Source organism: Triticum aestivum, chromosome 5A (genome assembly GCF_018294505.1).
Source record: "Triticum aestivum cultivar Chinese Spring chromosome 5A, IWGSC CS RefSeq v2.1, whole genome shotgun sequence".
NCBI lineage: Eukaryota > Viridiplantae > Streptophyta > Magnoliopsida > Poales > Poaceae > Triticum > Triticum aestivum.
In genome coordinates, this window is record NC_057806.1 from 509533608 (window position 1) to 509543527 (window position 9920).

Consider the following 9920-nt stretch of genomic DNA (forward strand, 5'->3'; position numbering starts at 1 on the left):
AAAGTTCATCGGATTTGAAAAAAAGTTCATCAAATTTGAAAAAGTTCATCGGATTTGAAAAATAAAGTTCATCGGATTTGGAAAAAAGTTGAATCGAGAGCCTACGAGGGAGGCCTTGAAGTAAAGTAGTGGCTACCGTTGAAAGGGGGACTGGGAGTGCTGCTCATGGTGGTAGTTCCCCGCTGGATAGGGAGAAGGAATCGAGAGTGTGGGAAGAGCAATAGGGGAGAGACGAGGATGAGGGACGCTAAGAAGATATCGCAGGGACAGACATCGGTTCGTCTAGGGTCAGACGACACTCGTCGCCCCCGCGAGAGGGCTCATGGAATCGTTGTAGACAAATGCAATGGGCACCCGAGCGGGCTGGACACGGGAGTGAATGAACTAGACATATGCAGGTCGGTGATTGGATTGCTAAAATCTTAAACGTTTAACCCGCGGTACTAATTTAAGTGGTATGCGGTCAATAAACGTTTCGTTCGTGGGCTGACGCACGGGCTCTCCTCCCCCCGCGCAGCGCCCCCGAGCTCCAGATCGGGAGGGGAGCTCCCGATCCAGAGCCCCTCGCCGCCGCGCTGCCTTCGCGCTCGGCCTCGCCACCGGCCGCCGCGCCGCCGTCGACCGTAGCCGGACCTCCACGTCTCGCGCCCCCTCTTATGGTTGGCCCTCTTCTCCGTTTCCTTCCCCTCTGTTTCTCTCCCTCACACAAGGATTGCCTGTCCCCTTCTTCTACAGGATCAGCCATGGCCACCGGCCGCCGCGCCGCCCACCACGACGAGCTGCTCAGCACTCTCCTCGCCGCCGCGGGCAACGGCCGGGAGGAGGAGGAGGACGCGCGGGAGGCGCGGCAGCATCAGAATCAACGCGTCGAATCCGGCCTCGGCTTACGGCGACACGGACCTGGATGCTCTGGTTGCGACCGCCGTGCTCTATGCCCCGACCCTGCTCGCCGAGTCCGTCCGACCTGCTGATCTCGCCGGCCAGCGACGGGAGGAGGGTGGCAAGCTGAGCCGGAGGAGAGCGAGGCGTCCACGTTACTTTAAGTGCAAAGCAGAGGAACACACACACACTCAGGCACGAGCACAAGCTCTCCTCGCCTATGGGTACGGCGCCGCCGCCGCCATGCGCGGCCGCGCGGAGCGGAGGCCGTGATGGCAAGGCAGCCCTTTGGAGTCGCTCCTCCCTGACCAGGCCCAACCCCGCTCCACCAGCTCGACCTCCTATTTCCTTCCCAATGCCGGGCACTGCCCGCTCTCCTCTCTGATTTCCGGCATGGAAAACCCTCTTCTCCGACTTTCGGCCTCTCCCCAACCTCTGGCCGGTGCTGCGGGACATATACAACATCTGCCCTCCATGCCATTGCAACTTCCAGCCTCGACGTCCATCGCCTTCTCTAGATCCAGCGGCCATCTGCACGGCTGCACGCCAACTGTTCGGTCAATTGACCCAACAGACACGAGGTATTTTTCTTTTTTTTGTTCCTTTGGTGTTCCATCCAGCACTAATGTGAAGGTCTTCGTTCAGATGCTACTCATGTTCTGTACATTCTAATTGATTATATTAGCCTAGAGAATGGAGAGAAAGAGGAGAAGTTGTCTTCAGCACCATACTGAACTATTGAAGCAACAGGAAGATGAGTGTATCATGCAAGAGGAGATCCTGGCCACCGTCCTGTGCCTCGGCGACCAGTATGACCATGTCCTCGCGTGCCTCCTGCTGGTTGATCCGGTGCCAGCAACTGTCATCTTCCCAAAATTTAACTGGACATTTGAATGTTCTTAATTTTTTTTCTTCTGAAATGAACATAGCTGTGAGTTTTTTTTATGGTGAAATCAAGTTCTGACGGAATTTACAATATACTTTGTATTGTTGTTTTTTAGGTCTTACACACCTCATGTACCCAGGGCCATCCACACCCATTTTGACCGTTCATTAGATGTTTATCGGCTAGCAGGGGAGGCCATGAACAATCTTTAAAAAAAACCAGGTTTGTAGCGTTAAACACATGCTCCGGAAATGCTATACATGTTCTCTTATTTGTTCTTTTGGTAATCTACTTCACCACTGACTCAATTGTTGGTTCAACCAGTCTTTGTTGATTGAGTTCTTGATATTAGCGAATATTTTTCTGACCGGCAGGTGCAAGTGCTGAGTTATAACGCGACATCGACGACACAAAAGCCAGTATGTTTGAGCTAAGGGAACGAGCTAGGGACAGTACCACCCGGCTGCCCCAGCACTTAAGCTGACTGTCCAATTCCACTTTCATCCATGGAGGCTGCGGTTTAATTCTCAGGTTTGGCAACCTTTTCTCTCTACGGCTGAGTGTTGTAGTCCTGTCAAATGAAGCAGTGTTGTTTTTGCAATATAGAACAGATATATAAGGTGCTTCCAATTTCTTAATCCCAGAATTGACGAGACCTTATTTAGTTTGGACTCATAATAATGTGTCAATTAGAAATAGAGCATTGTCATTATCACGGCGGATGGATGTATATCATATGTTCTCTTGTGTTGTATTTTGGTGAGAAAAAAGGAGAAATATGAGAGGAACAGAGAGAGCAGAGAGAGAGGCTCACATCACTGAACCCTTTTGGATTCTAATGCAAGGTTGGATAATATGAAGTTTTTTGGCTTATCGTTGCGCCTCATGTTTCCGACCTGGCGTGGCTGTACACTTCTCGTACTCGACTGTTCGCCGGAACTTTGTCTGACCTGAGGTACATACTGCAGTGTCATCAATTTGCATCGGTCATCAAAGACTACTTTTGTCTATCATTTAAATTGCCACGAGTATTTGAAATTCATTCTTCTTACTTTTTCAGATAATATAGTATATACTAATTTTGTTCAAGTATATACTACTTTTTATCACTTTTACTTTTTCTCACCGGATGCATGCATGCTTCTCCTCACAGGTTTCCCTTGGTTCAGTACTTAATTTTTTTGGTGTATACTTTCTCCTCGGCAGTGAAGTATATGTACGACAAGACAGAACATATACTGTTGATCGATACTGAAACACACCATACAGAAAGGCCCTCTCTTCTATACCCCTTTGCGAAAAATAGTATACTATCATTTGAAAAGAAAACACACCATACACTCCTTTGTGACAATGAGTATACACTGATCGTTATTGCCAGTATCATAGGTATATACTCTGAGAATAGTTGTATATATCCCATTTGAAAAAATAGTATGTATATACTCCTTGCAAATTACTCCATATCGTTTAATTGTTTTTACATAAGACTATCCGTCGAGATACAATAACTAATTAGTATTTTAATAACTTGAATTGCATGGCTTGATCGCTCTGCTTGGGTCTTCTCTTATGTATGAGTGCACCATGTGCGGGTTAATTTTTTTGGGTCTTCTAACTCTCTGGGATAATTTGCATCTCTATTTGTGCTAATTGGCAAGGTGCATGAATAATGATTTATCTAAGGTTTTTTGCTTAACGGAAAGGCCTTTTCAGTTAAAAAACCCTACTGATTTGATCAACAGAATATGCCTCTGTTTTTAAATAGCAGTAGTTCCTCTCAACTTCTACTTATTTAATTGACTATTTTGGTGTCAAGATCCAATAGCCTTGCTGTTAGTTAATGCTATTTATATTTTCTTCCAACAAAGTGTTTACGGCCAAAAAACTCGTCATTTCCAGCAAAAACAATGGCTCGCTCCCGCCAGGCCGCAGCAAAAGTTTTGGCCGGTCCCATAAAAAATAGTTCCAGCAAAAAAGATTGTTGTCCCGGTCATAGGTATTGTATGATTCCACTCTACTCCTCTGTAGTTATTTGGCTGAAGATGTGCATTAGTGGTTGGCTGTGATAATACATATAGTAAGATTGCATGTTATGCTTAGCAGAGCTTAGCGGAAATTTGCTAGAGGAGTTGCAACAGCCTTGATCAAATATTATTTTCATTATTCCTTCTTGGTTTTAGATAATCTTCATCGAAATTTGCTAGAGAAGTTGCAACAGCTTTGGTCAAATATTATTTTTATTATTCCTTGTTGGGTTTAGACAATAAACTAGAGAATCGAAATCCTTCTACTATATGTGTACCTGTAATAGAGCAACGCTTGTTGCAGCTAGCTGCAGGAAGGACCAACTTGACTTGATGGGGATACAATCACCAAGAAAGATTCATACCTGAACTTACCTTTATGCACTGCACGAACTACCAAGATATTGTATCTTCCTGTATGATCCATAACTCATAGACACATGAGTAGCGATGGGATACTATTTGGTATGAACAACATCATCGTGTTGCAATTCTAACATGTATTCATTGAACTTATTTATCCACATAATAGTGATGCATCTTACGTATCTGTCTATTGTATCTGAATCTAAAATGTAATTAACTCCTTAATTTGCCTTCAACAGGATTGATATTTAAATTAACCATTTTTATAATGACAATGAACATGTCATTTCTAAGCATTGGCATGCACTTTTTATTTCATGTCGATAACACGGTGATGCTTCGCGAAATGTTTGAACAGGGTAGATAGCCATTCAACTAGGGGGAGCTGATTTTTCCCCATTGCAATGCACGGGCACTTTTGCTAGAAGTAGAGGCATTTATTAACTGAAGCAAAGTCGCTCTGTCTTTATCATGTCAATAGGCAATTGTGCCTACAAATTAGACAATAGGGGGGATTTAGCAAGTCACGGGCTCTGAAAGCATAAAAAGTAATTCAGTATATAGGCGACTACTTGATTTTGAAGAGGTACTTCTTCAAAAAAGATAGTACGTGAGCCTTTTCTAAGCTGTAGGATATCATAGTCTGCTCTGCTAGCTGTAAATTGTAAGATAGGTGGCTGCATGTCTCATATTCCCGCTATTTACATGCTCGACACTGAGATAACCATCTCATCGGCTTCTGGTAAGCTCCCTCTCGACATGCTTGCATACCGGACGGTTTTGGTGCATTTGTAGTAGCTCGTATCAATGGTTTCAGCTCTGCTAAACAATGGGTTCAATTATTTCATTAGTCTTAGCTACTGTGATTTGATAAGGAATATACTAACAAATTTTGTTTGGTTCACTTGAACTCCGCCCCTTAAAGAGGTACTATATCTTATCAAGCCTGCGAGACATTGAGCACTCCTCCCTATCCGACCACAATTCTTCCAACCCAGTACAGTAGCTCAAGGCGTCATCGATGGTCTAGCAGCGACCCGTAGCAACGCACGGGCACATTTACTAGTGTTAAAAAAGAAAGGCGGGGTTTTCCTTCGCGGGATTTAATCGATACAAATCCTTGTTTCACATGTCAGTTAATGCGTATTTTTTTCTCTAAAGATCAAAGAGCTAACCATCTCACTCCTCATCGCTTGATTAATGCAGCGCCATGCAAATCAACCTTCTCATTTCCGCATGCATGCAGGGGATATTAATGTCCTTGGTTGCTAATCCCATCAATTTTGCCTTGGTTAGTGTTAGTGACGATTTGCAAATTGTAATTTTGATATACTGGCCTTGTGTACAAAAAAATGGAGGTAGTAACTATATTTGACTTCCTTCCCCATTGCGGTGACGTCGACGATATCTTTTTTTTGGTGGTTTGGCGAAGTGCGTTCGACGGAGAACACCATTGAGGGAGACCACGGTAAGTCGTTCGCAAGTGTCGCCTGCAAGCCGAGACAATCGCCTTATTTGCATCCAGGAAGTCCTTTACTAGTACTACTAGGAGTACTAGTGCGATGAGATGGTTTCTCGAAGACGATGGAGAAGTGGAGTTAGCGAAGAGTGAAATGATGGTTGCTTCGTCTGTGCTTTTGTGATTTGACGCCTCACTGCTTTGTGATTTGTGATAGAAGAGACAGGGGAGTAGACTCTGTGCTCTATACTGTACTACATGTGTCCAAGCATGGGAGAAAGAGGAGAGATGTTGCATTTTTCTATTCCTTCAATCAATCAATCAGGGAGTTTCGGTTCCATCTTTTTGGCTTTGGCAACATCGTCCACAATGGTTCCCATGATGCCAAAAGCTATTTTCACATTTGGCTACACATTGTGGATGTCCTTAACCATACCACTTGGTTTTGCTCCTGTGTGCTATCTATACAAATCTCAATTATATTGATCTAAAAAATTATAGAATCAAGATTAGTAAAAAGGAGGTGATTTTGCCGCGCGGATGGCGGGGGAGGTTTCTTATTTGAGCAATGCTACATCCACGTAATGGTTTACATAAAGTTATGAACTGATGTGATGTGGGACTATTTGATTGAATTAAATGAGAGGATTAGGCCCACCCCACGTGAAAATCAGGGGGGCATATATAGATTAGATGAAAAGTATACGTAGCAGCTACGTAGCCCTTTTTACTTCGGAGGACGTTGTCCTGGCGGTTTGCTAACATGCGGTCCCACGTGTCAGTGCTTTACCAAGCCGATATGCGTCCCACATGAGGCAGAACAACAACAGAAGCAACACGTGGTTAAGTTGAAGAAGATGAGGGAGAAGCGGATTCAGCAACGAATAAAAATGATGGTTGCTTCGTCCCTCCAACTTAACTGCGGGAAAGGTGCAGCTTTGTGATTTGACGCCTCATTGCTCATTACTACGCCAGCGCCATGACTGGGGTGCTTCACCCCGGCTGCTCTGCACTGTATTCCGGTATGGCACGTGGACCCGGTAGCTTGATGTCCCACATGTCGGCGAAAGGGACTAGAAGATTTATGAAAGCGAGCGCTCCACTCTTATGACGGAGGAGTATACGACACGACGGCCCAGTGAACTGTCACTTGTAATGTATAGTACTATAGTTTTGCTGTTTCGCACGATCCATCGATACAAACCCGATTAAACAGAAAAGGGCGGGATTTTCCCCGCGTGATAGATGATACTGGCCATACATTTCAAAGGCAATTTTAATGTATGCAAACTGAATAATTATAAGTAACAATATGATATCTAGTAAAACTAAAAACACATATGATTTATTGTGTTAGAGTGTAGTAGTAGTGCTGTATTGCATAGTTGTTAGATGTAACATGTGAGAATGTGTAGAGATTTTGTTTTGGAGGGCCTACAAAGAGAAAAACGTAATATGGTCACCGAACTTCAGAATAAGCCGATTACGGTCACTATATACGTTTTGCGGTGATTATACGGTCACTTTGCTCACAGTTTAGCATCGGATTGCACTCTGTTGACCGGCCAAATAGTCTGTGTGGCGCCATGTTGACTAGTTAAATTGACCACATTCCTTGTGGGTCCCACCTATCAGTTCGCATATAAACACAAATTTACGCAGGCGCGACAAGGCTCCAACCCGTGCGCGGGAATCACCTGGTTATGTATGTGTCTGTCAGGCCTGATGTGTGCGCATGCACGTGTAGGTTGAGCACTTGAGCGTGAGAGTGTGTGTTGGTCGTGTGGTGTACTAGTGTGTGCATGCATGCGTGCGTGCGTGCGTGTGAGTGTTGCGTGTGTGTGTGAGTATTTCGTGCGTGCGTGGCTGTGTGTGTACGTGTGAGTGTTGCATGCGTGTGTGGGTGCATGTGTTTGTGTAAGTGTTGCGTGGATGCAGTCCGTGTGCATGCGTGCGTGTGTGTATAATCACCACACCAGCTCATGTGTGTTAAAACAGACGGCTCAGCATACCAATACGAGGCCACCTTGTCCGTTGTGCCCGCGGTCATGACTACGAACCACCGTCCAAATATTTTTTTGTCGTTTGTTTTCATTCTTACTAGCAAGATGCCCGTGCGTTGCACGTAACATCAAGATGCATTTGTATGACTTGTTTATCTTGTGAGAGAAAAGGATGAACGAAGAAAGGCCTTATTTGCAAATGTGAAGAGGTGTGTGGGTACCTTTTTACAAAATATACAAATTCACAGTGCAGAATAAATATCATTGTGGGCACCATGCAATGCAAATTAGCGTTCGTACTCCTCCATATAACTTTGTAATGTTGTATATATGTAGAAACTCTAAAATAATTTTTTGGCCACACTTTATTCAAAAGAAATGTTGTATGCGAAATAAACGTGAAGAGAGGGCCTTTTAGATCAATGGGGTACGTGATGTAACATGTGTGAATGTGTAGTTGATGCATTTGGCGGGGCCTAGAGAGGTATGTGTGTGTATTACGTATTCGAGAGAGGCATGGATAGAGGGGCCGACGGGGGAGGGGCGTGGGAGAGATAGCACGAGAAATGAGAGTGGTCTAGAGAGAGAGATGAATATGATGTCACGACAAGAGATTTCATTCCCTTGAGTGTGTATATGCAAGGGGGGAGGGAATAGAGGCACCAGGAGAAATTTTATGTGTGTGTGGTGTTTGTGTTGGTATGTGTGGGTGTGAGAAGATAATGGGACGTGGGGGCAGAGGATTGTCACCGCGTGAGGTCCGGTGGGTCGAGGTGAGGCCCTTCGTTCGGTTCCGTCCTGCGCCACATTGGTCGGCCTGTGACGCATTTAGGAAGACCCATGAATGACTAGTCGTACAAGATAAAAATAACAGAATTGTGAAGGACTTTGTCCACTGACAAAGCCGGCTAGGATTTGTAACCCTAGGTTCTCGGACTAATGTAACCCCTTTGTCTCTGATATTACTATTCATCAAACCTAACTTTAAGGGGCATCCTACAGAATGCTCTGCTAGAATCATACTCGTCGATTAGGAAGAGAGGTGTGAGACAATGCGTGAGAGACAGGCGTAAAGATAATGTGCGTACATGAGACACGTAGGCAGGTCCATGTATATAGAAAGGGTCGATGAGGATTGTGCGTGTGAATGTTTGCGAGAGGAAGAGTGCTTGTGATAAAGGTTAGTGGAAACAGTTGTAAATGGTTACGAGAGGGAGGGAGGGTTATATCTAGAGCATGTGTGCGAGAAAGACACCTCGGAAGAGAGTGTGTGAGCATGTGTGAGAGACCACCGATGGAGAGTGAAACTACACGTAAAAGACTGCTCTACACATTGATTAAAGATATAAATTGTATCCAAATATTAGGATGTGATCATGATATTTGCAATTCGCGTAAGGAGCGGTCATTGATCCATCAGACATCTAGATTCTATCGAATTTGAGCATGTCTATGTTATTATTCGACACAATTGATCCATATAGTTAGTATTTTGAACTCCAGACAATGCATCGCTTTAGCAATCGAATATAAACGTGAGTATAGTTCATGTTGTGTGTGTAAAGCACATTATACATACGAAAGTTACACAATGGACATTATAAATAGCTACCTATGAATTAGCATACATTTGAATTCAACTTAAGGTGGTTTACGAAAATCAAATTCAACATGAAGTCCATTCAATTATTTGAATTTGATATCATGGCATTTGTAAACCATACCTAAATTATGGGGGCACCAATCTTTACTCTGATTTTGTACATAATAGCATATGTAGTCGTGTACAAAATAGATTCAAATTTAGCTCCTCCATTTCAAAATAATCGTAGTTATAGAATTTTCAAGTGTCAAAATTTCAAAAAGAAGCGGATAATTTAATGAGGTTTTCATACATACAAGGTCAAATATAACGTTGTCTATTTAGGTCAATCCTCATAGTTCAAGAGTACTCTAAACGTGAATGCTTGTGTTTCAAAATTTCGAACGAAGCGCCAAAAGAGCCTCTACTCGCCCGAAACCGCGTGAGACCAATGTTTGGTAGTACAAGGAAATTAGTTTTCTAATAACTCCGACCCCTGAAACTTACCGGCCCGACGTCCAAAGGTCTAAACCGGGGTAGGTTTGTAGCTTCATCTAGACGCCACACAATCGCATCCGAAAAACATTCATACACAATGGCCGCCTAAGCACACATGCGCGCGGCCGAAATCGCTCCCGCCCACTATTTGGGACACCTGGGATTACCATCCTACCCCCGACCCGCAGTAGGTCCGAAATTTAAGAGGGGGGCAAAGTTT

The 9920-nt window shown here is 44.1% G+C and overlaps 1 long non-coding RNA gene across 9 annotated transcripts; it reads left to right on the forward strand.

The window, feature by feature from the left end:
* The first annotated feature begins 449 nt into the window (after positions 1-449).
* Positions 450-4411, forward strand: LOC123104395 (uncharacterized). Of its 9 annotated transcripts, none has more exons than XR_006450307.1 (6): positions 450-659; positions 736-1460; positions 1565-1987; positions 2140-2720; positions 3668-3764; positions 4097-4411. It is a non-coding gene; the product is annotated as an uncharacterized lncRNA (long non-coding RNA). The 9 variants fall into 9 exon arrangements; XR_006450301.1 differs by having other exon boundaries at positions 2140-2296; positions 2611-2720; positions 2919-4411; XR_006450306.1 differs by having other exon boundaries at positions 2140-2296; positions 2611-2720; positions 3668-4411.
* Positions 4412-9920: the final 5509 nt, after the last annotated feature.